Raw genomic sequence first — 15,147 nt, forward strand, 5'->3', positions numbered from 1 at the left:
AAACCACCGGAAACCATATTCAGGGCTGCCGACAGTGCGGTTCAAACCCACTATCTATCGAATGCAATCTCACGCGCGCCCCTAACCGCACAGCCAAATCGCTTGCTACTGATAGGTTTTATAATCCAATTTACTCGTCTTTTAATGCTTTACCTTTGCATGCCTCGTACTCACTAGACGAACAGGTTAAAGGAGTATTGAACAAACAAAATGTAGAAAGACTCGTCGGTTATGATACGTCGATAATTACTTGGGTGATGACTAAGGTGACAATTGTTTTAAGGGATATTACATAAAGAGAACCGTCCCTTTTCAAGTCTATTCAAATACAGAAAAAGTGACGCAGCTACCTGTTACAGGATTTGGCCGCCCAAGTCGACTGCTGCGCAACCAGATAGCATCCACCTACTGGAGTATGGCGTAGTCATTGTGAGGAAGTAATCAGCTGCATTACTTGTCTTTCACGTCCGAGTCAGTTTCCTCTTCTCAGCTGGCATCACGAAGCTGCGTGAACTCTATTCCAACCATCACTTCGTAAATTCATGGTCTGACTGTCATTCCAAACTTGGGCCACATAGTCAAAGGCTTGCTCGCTACCCCTGGGCCTACACTACAGAAAAGGTAACGGAAAATATAGCCTTCGAAGAATGGAGGTAATGAAATAGCGTATGGCTTTCTTTTTTTTTTTTGCTATGGGCTTTACGTCGCACCGACACAGAAAGGTCTTATGGCGACGATGGGATAGGAAAGGCCTAGGAGTTGGAAGGAAGCGGCCGTGGCCTTAATTAAGGTACAGCCCCAGCATTTGCCTGGTGTGAAAATGGGAAACCACGGAAAACCATTTTCAGGGCTGCCGATGGTGGGATTCGAACCTACTATCTCCCGGATGCAAGCTCACAGCCGCGCGCCTCTACGCGCACGGCCAACTCGCCCGGTCGTATGGCTTTTAGTGCCAAGAGTGTCCGAGGACATGTTTGGCTCACCAGGTGCAGGTCTTTCGATTTGACATCTGTAGGCGACCCGCCCCGCGCGTCTTTATGAGAATGAAGTTTATGATGAAGACGACGCATACACCCAGTCCCCGTGCCAAAGGCCAGCACGCTAACCATTTAGCCATCGAGCCGGACAGAATGGAGGTAACGACATATGAAAGGAATATGCCACAAAGGGCATGAAAAATGAAAAACTCCCTTGAACCTGTAAATCTATTGCCATCGAGGTTGGCAGGAGACTAGCACTGAGGATGGGAGGTCAGAGAGTAGATATGAAATTTCGGAGCCTAGCCGAAGTAACTAGAATTAAATTTAAACAACTAGGGGTCTCGTATTCACAACTCACGCTAACAAATTACTGCCCCAGGAATGAAAACCCCTCCCTGGCTGAATGGTGAGCGATGACATGTATTAAATAGCTCACCCACAGGGTTAGCGAAGTACCTTATACTGTATTCGCAGGAACATAGAGTAGGAAGTGAATCAGATAAAAATTTACAGTAATAGTGTGCAGAGTGTCCCGAGTTCGATTCCGAATCTGATTAATTCTTCTGGCTCAAGGACTGTGTGTTTGTGTTTGTCCCAACACTCTCTTCTTCATATTCACAAAACCTCGCACACTACCTACCACCTGAGGAACACGCAATAGTGATTACATCCCTCCACATAGGGGTGGCGTCAGGAATGGTATCCATCCGTGAAACAGGGCCAAATCCACATATGCTACACTGTTCGCACCCGCTACCCCACAGGTGTGAAATAAGTGGCAGATGAGAATGAAGAAGGAGAATAAGAACGTAGTCGAAACTCACAATCGCCTCTTACGGTATGTAGGGAATTCCCAACAAGTATTGAATCATCTACCCGCAGGGTTAGCGAAGTACCTCATATCGTGTTCCCAGGAACATAAAGTAGGAAGTAAATGAGATAAGAAAAGTATAGTAATAATCTACAGGTTACCGAGATCCCGTGAGAGATACTAGCTTGCGTGTGTTTAGTGGAAAGTTTATGTACTTCTCCTTCTACTGATGTGTCGATAAACTACCTTCACCTTACAATTACTCGCCACATTATATAGGCTCTTCCAGATAGCCACTTCATTGATGGTAGATACAACTCGTTGCTGTTTTATAGATATCTGTCAGTGGATTGACAACACTTCCTCGAACTTTTCTGCTTGTGGGCTGGATAAACAACAAAGAAGCCTCGTAGCTCTTAAGTAATATCTACATGTACTAGAAGCCACGCCGTTCAGCTAGTTAAGGTACCCTATTCAACTCCATCGAATAATAATAATAATCTATATATTAAAAGAGGTTACTGAAAACATTCTACTGGACGGATTTGCTTCAAGTTCGTTTATTCTCTCCGAAATTACTTGCCGGTGAATCGTGTGGCAATGATAGGTCTCCAACTTCAGCCAACTTTCAATAATCATAAAATCATTTCATTAAACGATCACCCCCAATAACTGCAGGCGAAGGCTTACCCTAACCCATAGTACATTCAGTACTTAGCAAATGTTAAGCGACTAATATTTTCTTTAATATTCTGATATGTGTGATTATCATCCTTAGTATTGGCATTGCATACAGCTATGCTTGTTTACTACCTGTCAAGATTGAGAGTACATACTTCCTTTGATCATGGAAGAATACAATTCTCTGCTAGATACTCTTTGATTCTCTGATCTTCCCCAGCTTCTAAATATACTCAAGAGATGGCAGGACGTTATTAATAACTTACATGCTACGAAGAGAAAACAGTCTACGTACGTACAGACGGGAAGGAATCAAGTCGACTAGACTTCTGTATGAGTACTGATGAAGCGCAGGGAAAAACTATTGAAAAAGTGGGTAGTCTAGTTAACCGAACCAATATTCAGCCACGGCCAATTGTATGTTGCACTGTCTTGGGCAAGATCGTTTGAAAATGGTTGAAGCATGGAGAATATAGCATGAAATATATGTGTAATGAACCATATTCTTCTTCTTCATCTTAACCTGTTTACCCTCCAGGTTTGGCTTTTCCCTCGGACTCAGCGAGGGATCCCACCTCTACCGCCTCAAGGGCAGTGTCTTACAGCTTCAAACTCTGGGTCGGGGGATACAACTGGGGAGAATGAGCAGTACCTCGCCCAGGCCGCCTCACCTGCTATGCTGAACAGGGGCCTTGTGGAGGGATGGGAAGATCGGATGGGACAGGCAAGGAAGAGGGAAGGAAGCGGCCGTGGCCTTACGTTAGGTACCATCCCGGTATTTGCCTGGAGGAGAAGTGGGAAACCACGGAAAACCACTTCCAGGATGGCTGAGGTGGGAATCGAACCCACTTCTACTCAGTTGACCTCCCGATTTTGAGTGGACCCCGTTCCAGCCCTCGTACCACTTTTCAAATTTCGTGGCAGAACCGGGAATCGAACCCGGACCTCCGGGGGTGGCAGTTAATCACACTAACCACTATACTACAGCGGCGGACTATAAACCATATTACCGGTATTAAATGTTCATAAACTTACTGAAAAGGGCAGGCAAAACAATATGACTACGGCAGGCATATCAAGAGGAGCTGAGCTGTTTATAAGGAATGTTGCGGAGCAGCGCGGGGCCAATAGTAGTAATGATGGTATGTTTTACATCACGGTTTTTCGTCTTCGTCCAGATGCCAGAATTTTATCCCGCGTGTCTACGGACACGAGGCTGACGTACTGGAGCACCTTCAAATACCACCGGACTGAGCCAGGATTGAACCTGCCATGTTGAGATCAGAAGGCCAGCATTCTACCGTCCAAGCTAGTCATCCCGGCGACCTCCATCGACTTCGAGTAATCGATTCTAGGGAGTGTTCGTCAAATCCACATAAAATAGCAGACTGCAACCCTTTAAACTTTTCATGTTTCAGATAGCAGCAGCAACAGTCTTCATTTTACATCTGTCTACAGATATCTCCATACGTTTCCTTTCACATATAATTAGCATACTTCTTCTCCTTTATCTGTTTACCCTCCATGGTCGGTTTTTCCCTCAGGCGCAGCGAGGGATCACACTTCTACCGCCTCAAGGGCAGTGTCCTGGAGCTTCAGACTCTGAGTCGGGGATACAACTGGGGAGGATGACCAACCTCGCCCAGGTACCCTCTCGTGCTATGATCAACAGGGGCCTTGCGGGGGATAGGAAGATTGGAAGGGATAGAGAAGGAAGAGGGAAAGAAGCGGCCGTGGCCTTAAGTTAGGTACCATCCCGACATTTGCCTGGAGGAGACGTGGGAAACCACGGAAAACCACTTCCAGGATGGCTGAAGTGGGAATCAAACCCACCTCAACAAAGTTGACCTCCCGAGGCTGGGTGGACCCCGTTCGAGCCCTCGTACCAATTTTCAAATTTCGTGGCAGAGCCGGGAATCGAACCCGGGCCTCCGGGGATGGCAGATAATCACACTAACTACTACACCACAGAGGCGGACACAATTAGCATACTACGAGGGTAAAATGGAGAAATTTGTTTCGCCCTTAGCATGATCCTGCGTGAAACAAATGTCAACATAAAAAAATTCAGCGTTATTATCATATACAGTTGACTTTTCTACCAGGTGATTCTTATCGCGGACAGTGGCAAGACTGTTACTAATTTAACTGTAATCGTCCTTGCTCCTCGGAATACTGTTATGTGACAATAAATACTGACCCGCAGCACATGTTACACTTTTAACGAAAATTCGTTGATATAGTTCATGCAATACCGAACCTCAGATGACAGAACCTTTATTGTCATTAATGTGGTGTTTCCGTAGTTCACAGAGGGATAAGAAGCGCCTGTAGTGAATGGCTGGACAAGGCATTAACTACAGCAGAACTTAACACAAGAAAATTGGAAAATGTATTATTAATGAGCTCGTCAGCTCTGACAATAACATGGACTTAGAAGTCCGAAAATCAGGTTCAAAACGTGACATAATTATCAACTGCTTAATTTACATAGAAAATAGCATTATTGCTCTTGACAGGTACACATATTCAATAAGATCAGGATTTGCTCCAAGAAGATACACTGATCAGGAATTTGAACTCTGGAAACCCTAGCCTCGCGGAGGCAATCAGTTTCCTTTGATACACTGAAATTTCACTAGGTCACATCGGGTGACCTCACTTTAAAAATCATCAATTTATCCACACTAGCATTGATCACTGTTCCAGAAAGTGAATCAAAATCGAAGAAACAGATACCACAATAATACAGGAGACCAAGATGCGTAATTGCCCATAATACCTGGCCTTAATAGTAAAAAGAAAGGATTGTACATAACAGACCATAAACAAAATGCAAGGAGGTGAAGCACCTGCACTCCTTCAGTAAATTATTAAAATCCTAATTGAGCGTACTGCCCGAAGATATAAAGGCTACTGTAATCCTATGCTACACCGAGGTGACTAAAGAAGAAACATTAATGTCCAGACAAGATTTAAGAATTTTAGAGGTTGAAAGCTTTAGTCACCCAATGCAAGGTTAAATGGGAAATGGCAGAGGGTTACCACTCCTTGTTCCCTTACATTACATATTTCCCAGTAGGAAATAGAACCAGAGTCCCCAGAATTTCCGATATGTCTGCATTTAAAACAGCCAGTCTAGAAAATTATATCAAAAGAAGAGAGGTTGAAACCTTCCCCTTAAACTCTCCGAAGGAGCAATCACATGTCTAGGTAAATTCTGCCATTACCTTGTGTCACTGGATCTTCCTCACGCAGGCCTCGCCCCTGCCTCCCTTCGGACACATCGCACTCACTATCACTGGAACAGTAATGCCCTAAGATGCCCTGCTTTTATAGTATCCTCAGGGGAAGCTTCCAGAACTCTTTACTGATTCCCGTTCACACTCCCCTTTTCAATTGGCTGTAGAACACATTTCCCAGTATCTGACAGGTTGATTACAATCGAGGTGGAACCAGCTGAAGTGTTGACAACTTCGGTACATTAAACGAATCCTCAGAACCAGGTTAACAAACTTCAAAATAAACATTACTCTATCAATTAATTACAAATCGATGGTCTAGCCATCTAACGTAGACAGCAAAATCTTTGGAAGTTTACTAGTTTAGGTCCGTTGGCATAGATGTCCTTAGAGAAGGCGCGCAGTTTATCCATCCGAGGAAGGTGTACCCGTGGTACAGTCATAATTATTTCAAATCTGAAATTATCACATAACGGTTTTTCTAGGCGCAACGACGAAATGATATCATCGCCACTGTGCCAAAACTACGAGTGTGACAATGCTCTTCCTATCCATTATTTCCCTTAAGTCTGGGAGGAAATGAACCTTACTGTACCGTACTGTAGGAATGGATGTTTTCATGACATATTTACCCACTCCTAGAGTATGATGTCGTGGAGAAAATATGAATGGATTTACTTTCGAACTATTTCTTAAAAAACCTGATGATTGAATATTCACTTAGCTCTGCAGTAGTGTCATTTGTTTCATCGTGGTATTCCCTTTATCGCAATGTCTTTAACGCCAGGGCAATTAGGTTTCTGCTAGTTTAACTCATAACTCTCCGTGCAACAAATAAACCCAAGAAAGTGTTGCAGCGAAAGTGAATGAATACGTCACAAGATTCAAGAATGTCCCAAACGCAAGCATTCAATCGCGAAACTGACAACAATGTGTCACACCTTACCAAATTTCGACAGAGCAATGCAATAAGATAGAGATAACAAAGATGGGTCACTTTCTTCTTTTCATCTTTTTATACTTTTGCTGTACCTGTGCGGTCGCTGGTCAAATTTTGTCGCTCATTTGAATTTGACCCTGTTTTACGGTCGGATGCCCTTCCTGATGCCAAATCTACTGTCTAAGTCTGACGAAAAGCCTCGACATCTTGTAGATACGGGACGAGAAACAGATACTACACTCTTAGCTACAAACATTAGTTCTTACAGACAGTGCGACCTCTCTGAATTAGTGCATATACCTTATTAAACTGTTCATTATTCAGAACTTATTAATTATGGTAAATCTGTAACTAAAGCAAAATATTGTACTACCACTTAGAAACTTCACGACAGTTCCCCATGTCGCAAGAGGCAGCGCGGACGGAACATGGCGTTTATTGTCAGGCCTTGAGACTTCAGACAGGCGCATGCGCGGCAGCCATGTTTACCCATCACACCTCTTAGCCAGCAAACAAGTGACTTCTCGTCAGACGACCGTAGTATGTGCAGGGATGTATTCACTATTGTGTTTTTCTTTTGTGGTTGGTAGTGTGGTCTGAATATGAAGGTGAGAATATTGAGACAAACACGAACACCCATTCCCCAATCCAAAATAATTGATTCGATCCGGTCGGGAATCGAAACCGCGAGCCTCTGAACGGAAGGACTCAACGCTGACCATTCAGCCAAGGAGTCATGCTAAGATTTGTCACTTTAACTGCAGTAATTCAGACAGGAGGAATTTTATAGCTAAGACATGTCGTTGTTCTTTTCTCATTTTCGTATTCTTTGGTAATGGATTAGAGAGCTACATGACATTACGCGGGAAATAATCAGAACAGGGTAGTATTTGTTTAACTGATGAATAGAGGGTACTTTTTTCTATCCCACAGCGGTACTGTACTTCTCCAACATTTGTATAAAAAAGTAACAAACAGCGTGGAGAAAATAAGAATGCATTGCTGATTGTTTATCATTTCATGACACGGGAAATAAATTATCTTTCAAAATGTAAAAATAACACAATAGGAGGCGTTTAACAAATTCACAGTGGCTTGCAGATTGAACGTCGAAAAGCGTAACAGTCTATAATGAAGATGTATGAATATCAGTGTTCTTGCCTATGAGCTACATAATCTCGCAGGTTTCAAGCACGATGGATGGTAATAATTGGCGTGATACGGCTCCTCCGTACACCATGCCACTCTACCTCCGTCCACTGGCTGAACATCTGAGTGTGATAATGAGTCTTCCCTCTGCACTGAATCTCGAAGAACAGTATTGTGTATATCAATCAATAGCTCAACCATGTTTAATAACTGTAAAAAATATCATCGATTCAATAGCTCAACCATGCTTAATAATTGTAAAAAATATCATCGATTAATATTTCGGATATCATCCGAGGTAATTTCTCCATTAACAATGCATGAGCTATTTTCTCTTAACCACATTTATAGCCTACTTATTTTGTGGAGGCGGTCTTTTGGACCAACTTTGTAGTAGCAAACGCGATCTTTCATGATTTTTGTGGAAAATGACTCCAATAATGAGGTGTTAACAATGATATTGTTGGTGTTACGCCCTGTTAACTACCTTTACGGTTTTCGGAGACGGCCAGGTGATGGAATTCTGTCCCATGAATTATTTTACGTGCCAGTAAATCTAAAGACATAAAGTTGACGTATTTGAGCAAAATTCATACGGACTGAGCCAGAATCGTACCTCTCAACTCGAGGTTAGAAAGTCAGTGCTCTACCGTCTGAACTACGTATCCCGGCTAATGAGATGTTAACAAGGACGTGTTAATGGTAGTGATAGGGTGAGGAGATCTGAAAAGGAAATCGGGCAGTGTGGATAGCAGTCTTTCTTTCTTAAATCGAAGGTCGGATCGGATTGGATTGGAAGATGTGTAGGGCCCTGTAGCTGGACCAATTTGACAAGTGATGGTAAAACCTCTTAGGATCCAGCCAGCCTTCCTGCTGAGAAATAGACAACACAATGCAGCTGTCTAAACACTGAAGACGTTATTTATAGTGTCTGTGCTCGAAGCATTTATTGTACCACTGTCTTTCTTTCTTTCTTCCTTTCTTTCTTAATCCGTTTACCCTCCAGGGTTGGTTTTACCCTCCAACTCAGTGAAGGATCCCACCTCTACGGCCTAAAGGGCATTGTCCAGGAGCTTGAGACTTTGGGTCGGGGATACAACTGGAAAGGGGGACCAGTACCTCTCCCAGGTTGTCTTATCTCCTATGCTGAAGAGGGGCCTTGTGGGGTGATGGGAAGATGAAAGAGATAAGCAAGGAAGCGGCCGTGGCCTTATGTTAGGTACCATCCCGGGATTTGTCTGGAGGAGAAGCGGGAATCCACGGATGATCCATGGATGAGGTGGGAATCGAACTCCCCTCTACTCAGTTGACCTCCCGAGGTTGAGTGGACCTCGTTCCAGCCCTCGTACGACATTTCAAATTTCGTAACAGAGCCGGGAATCGAACCCGGGCCTCCTGAGGTGGCTGCTAATTACACTAACCACTACACCAAAGAGGAGGAATTGTATAACTTACTGAAATTTGTTTGTTAATTAAACTACATCAGCAATTTAGATAAGCAACAGGAGAAGGCAGGATTTCTTTACTACTGTATAATCAGAGTACCTCCTATCTGACAGACGGGTGAGTAGTGACAACTTCAGGTCAAAAATTCAACGTTTCTGACCAATCTACTCCATCTATTCGAAAATTTAGGAGTGAACATTACCGCAGTTACTTGAGAACGCAGTTCTATTGCCGTTCTTGTGATTCTAAGAGAACTAATTGGTAAGACGGTGCAGATTTAATATTGATTAAAAGGGTAACTTAAACGAATGAAAAATAACTTCACAGAAATAATGTAGTCATTCATAAATAGATCATGTAGACAGGTTGAAAATTATACTCCACACAAATTTTACAACGAGCATTCAACTGATTCCGGGACATCGGGTGAGAGGCAGAATCTAGTATGATTGACGGGTTTGGCTACATTATTTATTAAGCTGTGTTGTTGTTTGAAACATCAGTCCATAAACTGGTTTGATGCAGCTCTCCATGCCACCCTATCCTGTGCTAACCTTTTAATTTCTACGTAACTATTGCATCCTACATCTGCTCTAATCTGCTTGACATATTCATACCTTGGTCTACCCCTACCGTTCTTACCACCTACACTTCCTTCAAAAACCAACTGAACAAGTCCTGGGTGTCTTAAGATGTGTACTATCATTCTATCTCTTCATCTTGTCAAATTTAGCCAAATCGATCTCCTCTCGCCAATTCGATTCAGTATCTCTGCATTCGTGATTCGATCTATCCATCGCACTTTCAGCATTCTTCTGTAACACCACATTTGAAAAGCTTCTATTCTCTTTCTTTATGAGTTAGTTATCGTCCATGTTTCACTGCCATACAATGCCACGCTCCACACGAAAGTCTTCAAAAACATCTTTCTAATTCCTATATCAATGAAGTGAGCAAATTTCTTTTCTTAAGAAAGCTCTTCTTTGCTTGTGCTAATCTGCATGTTATGTCCTCCTTACTTCTGCCATCGTTAGTTATTTTACTACCCAAGTAACAATATTCATCTATTTCCTTAAAGACTTCATTTCCTAATTTAATATTTCCTGCATCACCTGCCTTCGCTCGACTGCACTCCATTACTTTTGTTTTGGACTTATTTATTTTCATCTTGTACTCCTTACCCAAGACTTCGTCCATACCATTCAGCAACTTCTCGAGATCTTCTGTAGTCACAGATAAAATAACAATATCATCGGCAAATCTCAAGGTTTTGATTTCCCCTCCTTGGATTGTGATTCCTTTTCCAAATTCCTCTTTGATATCCTTTACTGCCTGTTCTATGTAAACATTGAAAAGGAGGGGGGACAAACTGCAGCCTTGCCTCACTCCTTTCTGGATTGCTGCTTCTTTTTCAAAGCCCTCGATTCTTATCACTGCAGACTTATTTTTATACAGATTGTAGATAATTCGTCGTTCTCGGTAGCTGATCCCAATCACCTTCAGAATCTTAAATAGCTTGGTCCAAACAACATTATCGAATGCCTTTCCTAGATCTACAAAGCTGTAGAATATGTTAATATTTTACTTCACAATGGGGCAGTCTCCAAATTGAAGAAAATAAATAAATAAATAAATAAATAAATAAATAAATAAATAAATAAATAAATAAATAAATAAATAAATAAATAAATACTCTCATGGTGTTTGTGGCTCATGATAATAATAATAATAATAATAATAATAATAATAATAATAATAATCATCATCATCATCATCATCATCATCATGATAAGCCGAGCTGTGTATCTCAGACTGCAGAGCAGGCCTCTTGAGCTCAAGTTGGTGGGTTCCATCCCGGCTCAGTCCGGTGGTATTTGAAGGTGCTAAGCCGTATCCGCCTTGCCTCGGTCTATTTAGCACGTAAAATAGTTTATACGGGGTAAGATTTCTGCCCACCGAAGTCTCTGAAAACCTTATCAGTAGTGGTAGGAAAGAAAATTTATATTATTATTATTATTATTATTATTATTATTATTATTATTATTATTATTATTATTATTATTAACGATGTACCCGCGTTTCGCTACAGAATTCTCAGAAAGACTGTCTTTGTGGTTTTCCCAACTGAATTCAATATAGGTCATTACTAGAGCCCGGATTTCCATGCACTATCAAATCTCGAAATATGCATGCATTCATGCACTATCATATAGGAAAACATGCACAATAACTTGGAAAATGTGCACTATCAAAGTTCAATTCTACACGGTTACATTTTCAGTTCTTCTTGAAACATTGCCCAACTAATTCTTTCAAATTGTCTTGACTTGAGCTCATCCGTTTATCTGTCAGTGCATTCTTAAACACAGAAATAATATATCGTTCTACGGCGCAAGAAATAACTGGTGCACAGGACAATGTGAGGTCAAATTTTACATCTTTTGCATTTTCACCACACAAAATGGCTTTTATAAGTTTGACGAAATCGAAATCAGGATGTGACGGATCGTTTTGTTCAGCTTATCTCTAGCTGCCGCGGCTACTTCTATGTGCGATGATGGCAGACACGTTTGAATGTCTTCAATAACAGCCAAATATTCCACAAGGGGTAGACCTGTAGCTTCCAACTTTGTTATCGCAGCAGGCAATTTCCCAAAATTCTATTTACATTAAATCTTGCTGCTCATTCCTTTTGCTGAATTCCACTTGCGCATCTACTGGAAAACTGTCTATGACCTAAAACCGGAAAAAATTCATTCAAAGAAGTGATATTACGCCTAATCAGTGGCATCAAGTTAATCGATGGTAAATTGGATTACAGGATCTGTACGGTACCGGTATGTACTAACTTCGGTTGTCAGGTAGGATGTCATAAATACATTCTATTTCCCTCCGTATCTCAATAATAGACATGTAATGGAAACACTGTCCCAGAATTTTGCAAACCAACATTAATAAAAGACACTATCATGTAACTTAACTTTATACATACGCCGAAGTCGGAAGAAAAGCCATATTATGCTATATAAACGTCCACGTATTCGCTGTTAAATCCAAAATTTTCAAAATATGCATTAAGCATGCATTTTCTCCCAAAAAGGTCAATGTACCGGTTGGTACACCTCTACACAGCACATTTGAATTTTCCGCCTTAAAGTATCTCTCTACTGGAGAAACCCTGAACATTAACAACTGAACTAACTCTACTGTTTATCAGAAGGTGTCACTGCGTGTTTTTTATTTGCTTTTGTTTCTCATTGATCAAGTAGTGTGGACATTCTCTAACAGATGTCTCTACCAAAAAAAAAAAAAAACTATGATGATGCACTCTGGTGTGAAGGAATGAACCTTCTTGGAGAAATTTTGTATTCATAAGTTTTGTCTTTACTAAATTTTGTTCTGTCATTTGTGGGTTGGCAATATTAATCCTTTCGTTCCGCCTGTTTTGAATGTAGCCAATCAGGAATTTATGTAATTAATTTTCGGCCAATCGGGGTTTTCTTCTTCAAATTTGTGTGTAACTGTGTACTGTAGCCAATAAAAGTTTGAGGGCGGGTTGTTATTATTCATGAAAGGTCTCGAAATTTCCACGAGGGTATAAAAACTGCTGATTTTCTTGTCTCCGGGCCACTCGAATAACATCTTGCTCAGTGTGTGAATATGTAGCAGGGGGCGGGAAGCGCCTCGTTTTTCAGGCAGCAGCTCTTCAACAAGGTAATGGCCTCTTAACATCTTTATTTCTTGCTAGCTCAGCAGTTTAACTCGCGGGGAGGGTTCGAAACCTTTAATATGTAACCTATATCTTTAAATATGTAAGCCTTTTCAATCCTTGTAAAACCTTCACATAACTTGAACTGTAATTCGGGGATAGAGAGTGCTTTACCCTCTCGAGCTCCCCTTCATTTTGAAATTGAGGTGACTACGTTTTCATAACCGTTTCTATTCTTCCTTAATGTGTTAAAAGTTTTCTCATACGAGTCACCTCCCTAGCTTGGGTTTAGCCCTTGTGTAATCGGCCTAGCGCCACTTAGGTTTTAAAAGGTGTCTTTAGGAGTGCATGTAAACGCCTCCAGTCCTCACTGTATTTTGGGCCAGTAACTTAACCTGTTGTTTTTCTTCATGTGAAGGCCTTGTAGGTTGGGTACAAGATACCCCTGTTTCTTTGTAAGTGTGCCTTGAGGGCAGTTAGAAGTAAAGTTTGTTGTGGCCTTTGATAGGCTTGTAAAATCGAGAGCGAGTCTGTTCTTTCTCGTATTTTGATGGGGGCCTGTAGGAGGCTTAACATGGTAATTAGGAGCAAGTGCTCCTTGGTATGATGGGGTTTTCTACCCTTAAATAAGATGATTTACTTGGCAAGGTTGGGCTGGTAGCTCAAGGAATATAAAGTGGGGCTTGGAGCCCAGGGCTTGTAACGAATATTAAACTTGTTCTTTCATTTGTAAAATTATACTTGTACCTGATTTTTCCATTGTTATTTCACCTAGTGAAAAATGTTAAATTGCCTCTAAATCTTGTTAAGTTTTGATATTTTTGAAAATATAACCTTTATTGAGATTTTAGGTTAATCTTTTGGCCTTGTAGTTAGACCCATTCCAACCCGCACCTTCATTCACCTCTGCTGTTCCACAGATACCTCGGAACAGTCAAAACATGCAAACATGCACGGAAAAACAACGGTTATTTGGAATCATTAAGTCATAAAACGAATATTTGCAAAGTTTGAGAAGTGTAACCAGCGTATTTAAAAACATGTATTTGGATGGAAATACGGGATCTAGTCATTACAATTTCGTCAGCAGGAATGTAGTGATTAAACGCAATGTTATCGTATGAAATACTCAATCAAATGAAAAAGCGCACATTTTCTCACTTTTAACGAACAGTACTACGGTGCCGATCCTACAGTCCAAAGTTATGATGAACCAGAGTGGTACGTACCAGTAGCATCAGAAAATGCATGAACCAGAGGAATGGCATGCTAAAGGAGAGAGAGATCTAACTCCCTAAATAATTCCCAACAATATTCAGGCAGGCCGCTATACTCCGTGAGAAGCAGTAATCCCATCTGTCGGAGGTGAGTGGCAGCAGAAGACACAAAGCACATCACATAAAACAATGACCAATGTAATGTTATTGTTGATCAATTTTATGAGATTTCTATATTGTAGGCCTTCACATTTAGTTTTCTTCCGACTCTGTGATACTGGGGCATCCTGTAAAATATTTATGGCGAAGACTGTTGTTCCTTATTCTCCAACTTTACATACCGATTTTCATTAAATTCTGTTTACCCAGTTTTTCGCGACTCGACGCTGATATGGACTTTGCAACAATAATCGAAATTCATGAATATCTCTTTTATCATAACCGGTACTGTAAAAATATGTGACATAAATGGTCGGAAATTTATTGGTAAATAACTTTAGGTATGTAGTATTTATCGATAGTACCATTAATAACATAAAAAATTTAGAATTGAATTTTGGGCCTTCTCCTAAACTACGATTTTACTCAGTGTGAATAAGATAATTCATGGTCTAGATTGTAGTGACTTATTCCCCAACATTACAAACCGATTTTCAGTACATTTTCTTCAGCCGTTTTCTCGTGATGCGCGTACAGGCAGACAGACAGACAGACAGACAGACAGACAGACAGACAGACAATACGGAAAATGAAAAAGTGCATTTCCTTGTTACTGTGGACACGACCGATACAGAAGTACCATTCTTTCTAATTTCCGAGCAATGTACAAACAAAACTATTTTATATACAGTATACATATTTTTATTATTATAGTTATTATTATTATTATTATTATTATTATTATTATTATTATTATTATTATTATTATTATTATTATTAATGTCCAGCTTGTTCGCTGAATAGTCAGCGCAG

Source organism: Anabrus simplex, chromosome 1 (genome assembly GCF_040414725.1).
Source record: "Anabrus simplex isolate iqAnaSimp1 chromosome 1, ASM4041472v1, whole genome shotgun sequence".
NCBI lineage: Eukaryota > Metazoa > Arthropoda > Insecta > Orthoptera > Tettigoniidae > Anabrus > Anabrus simplex.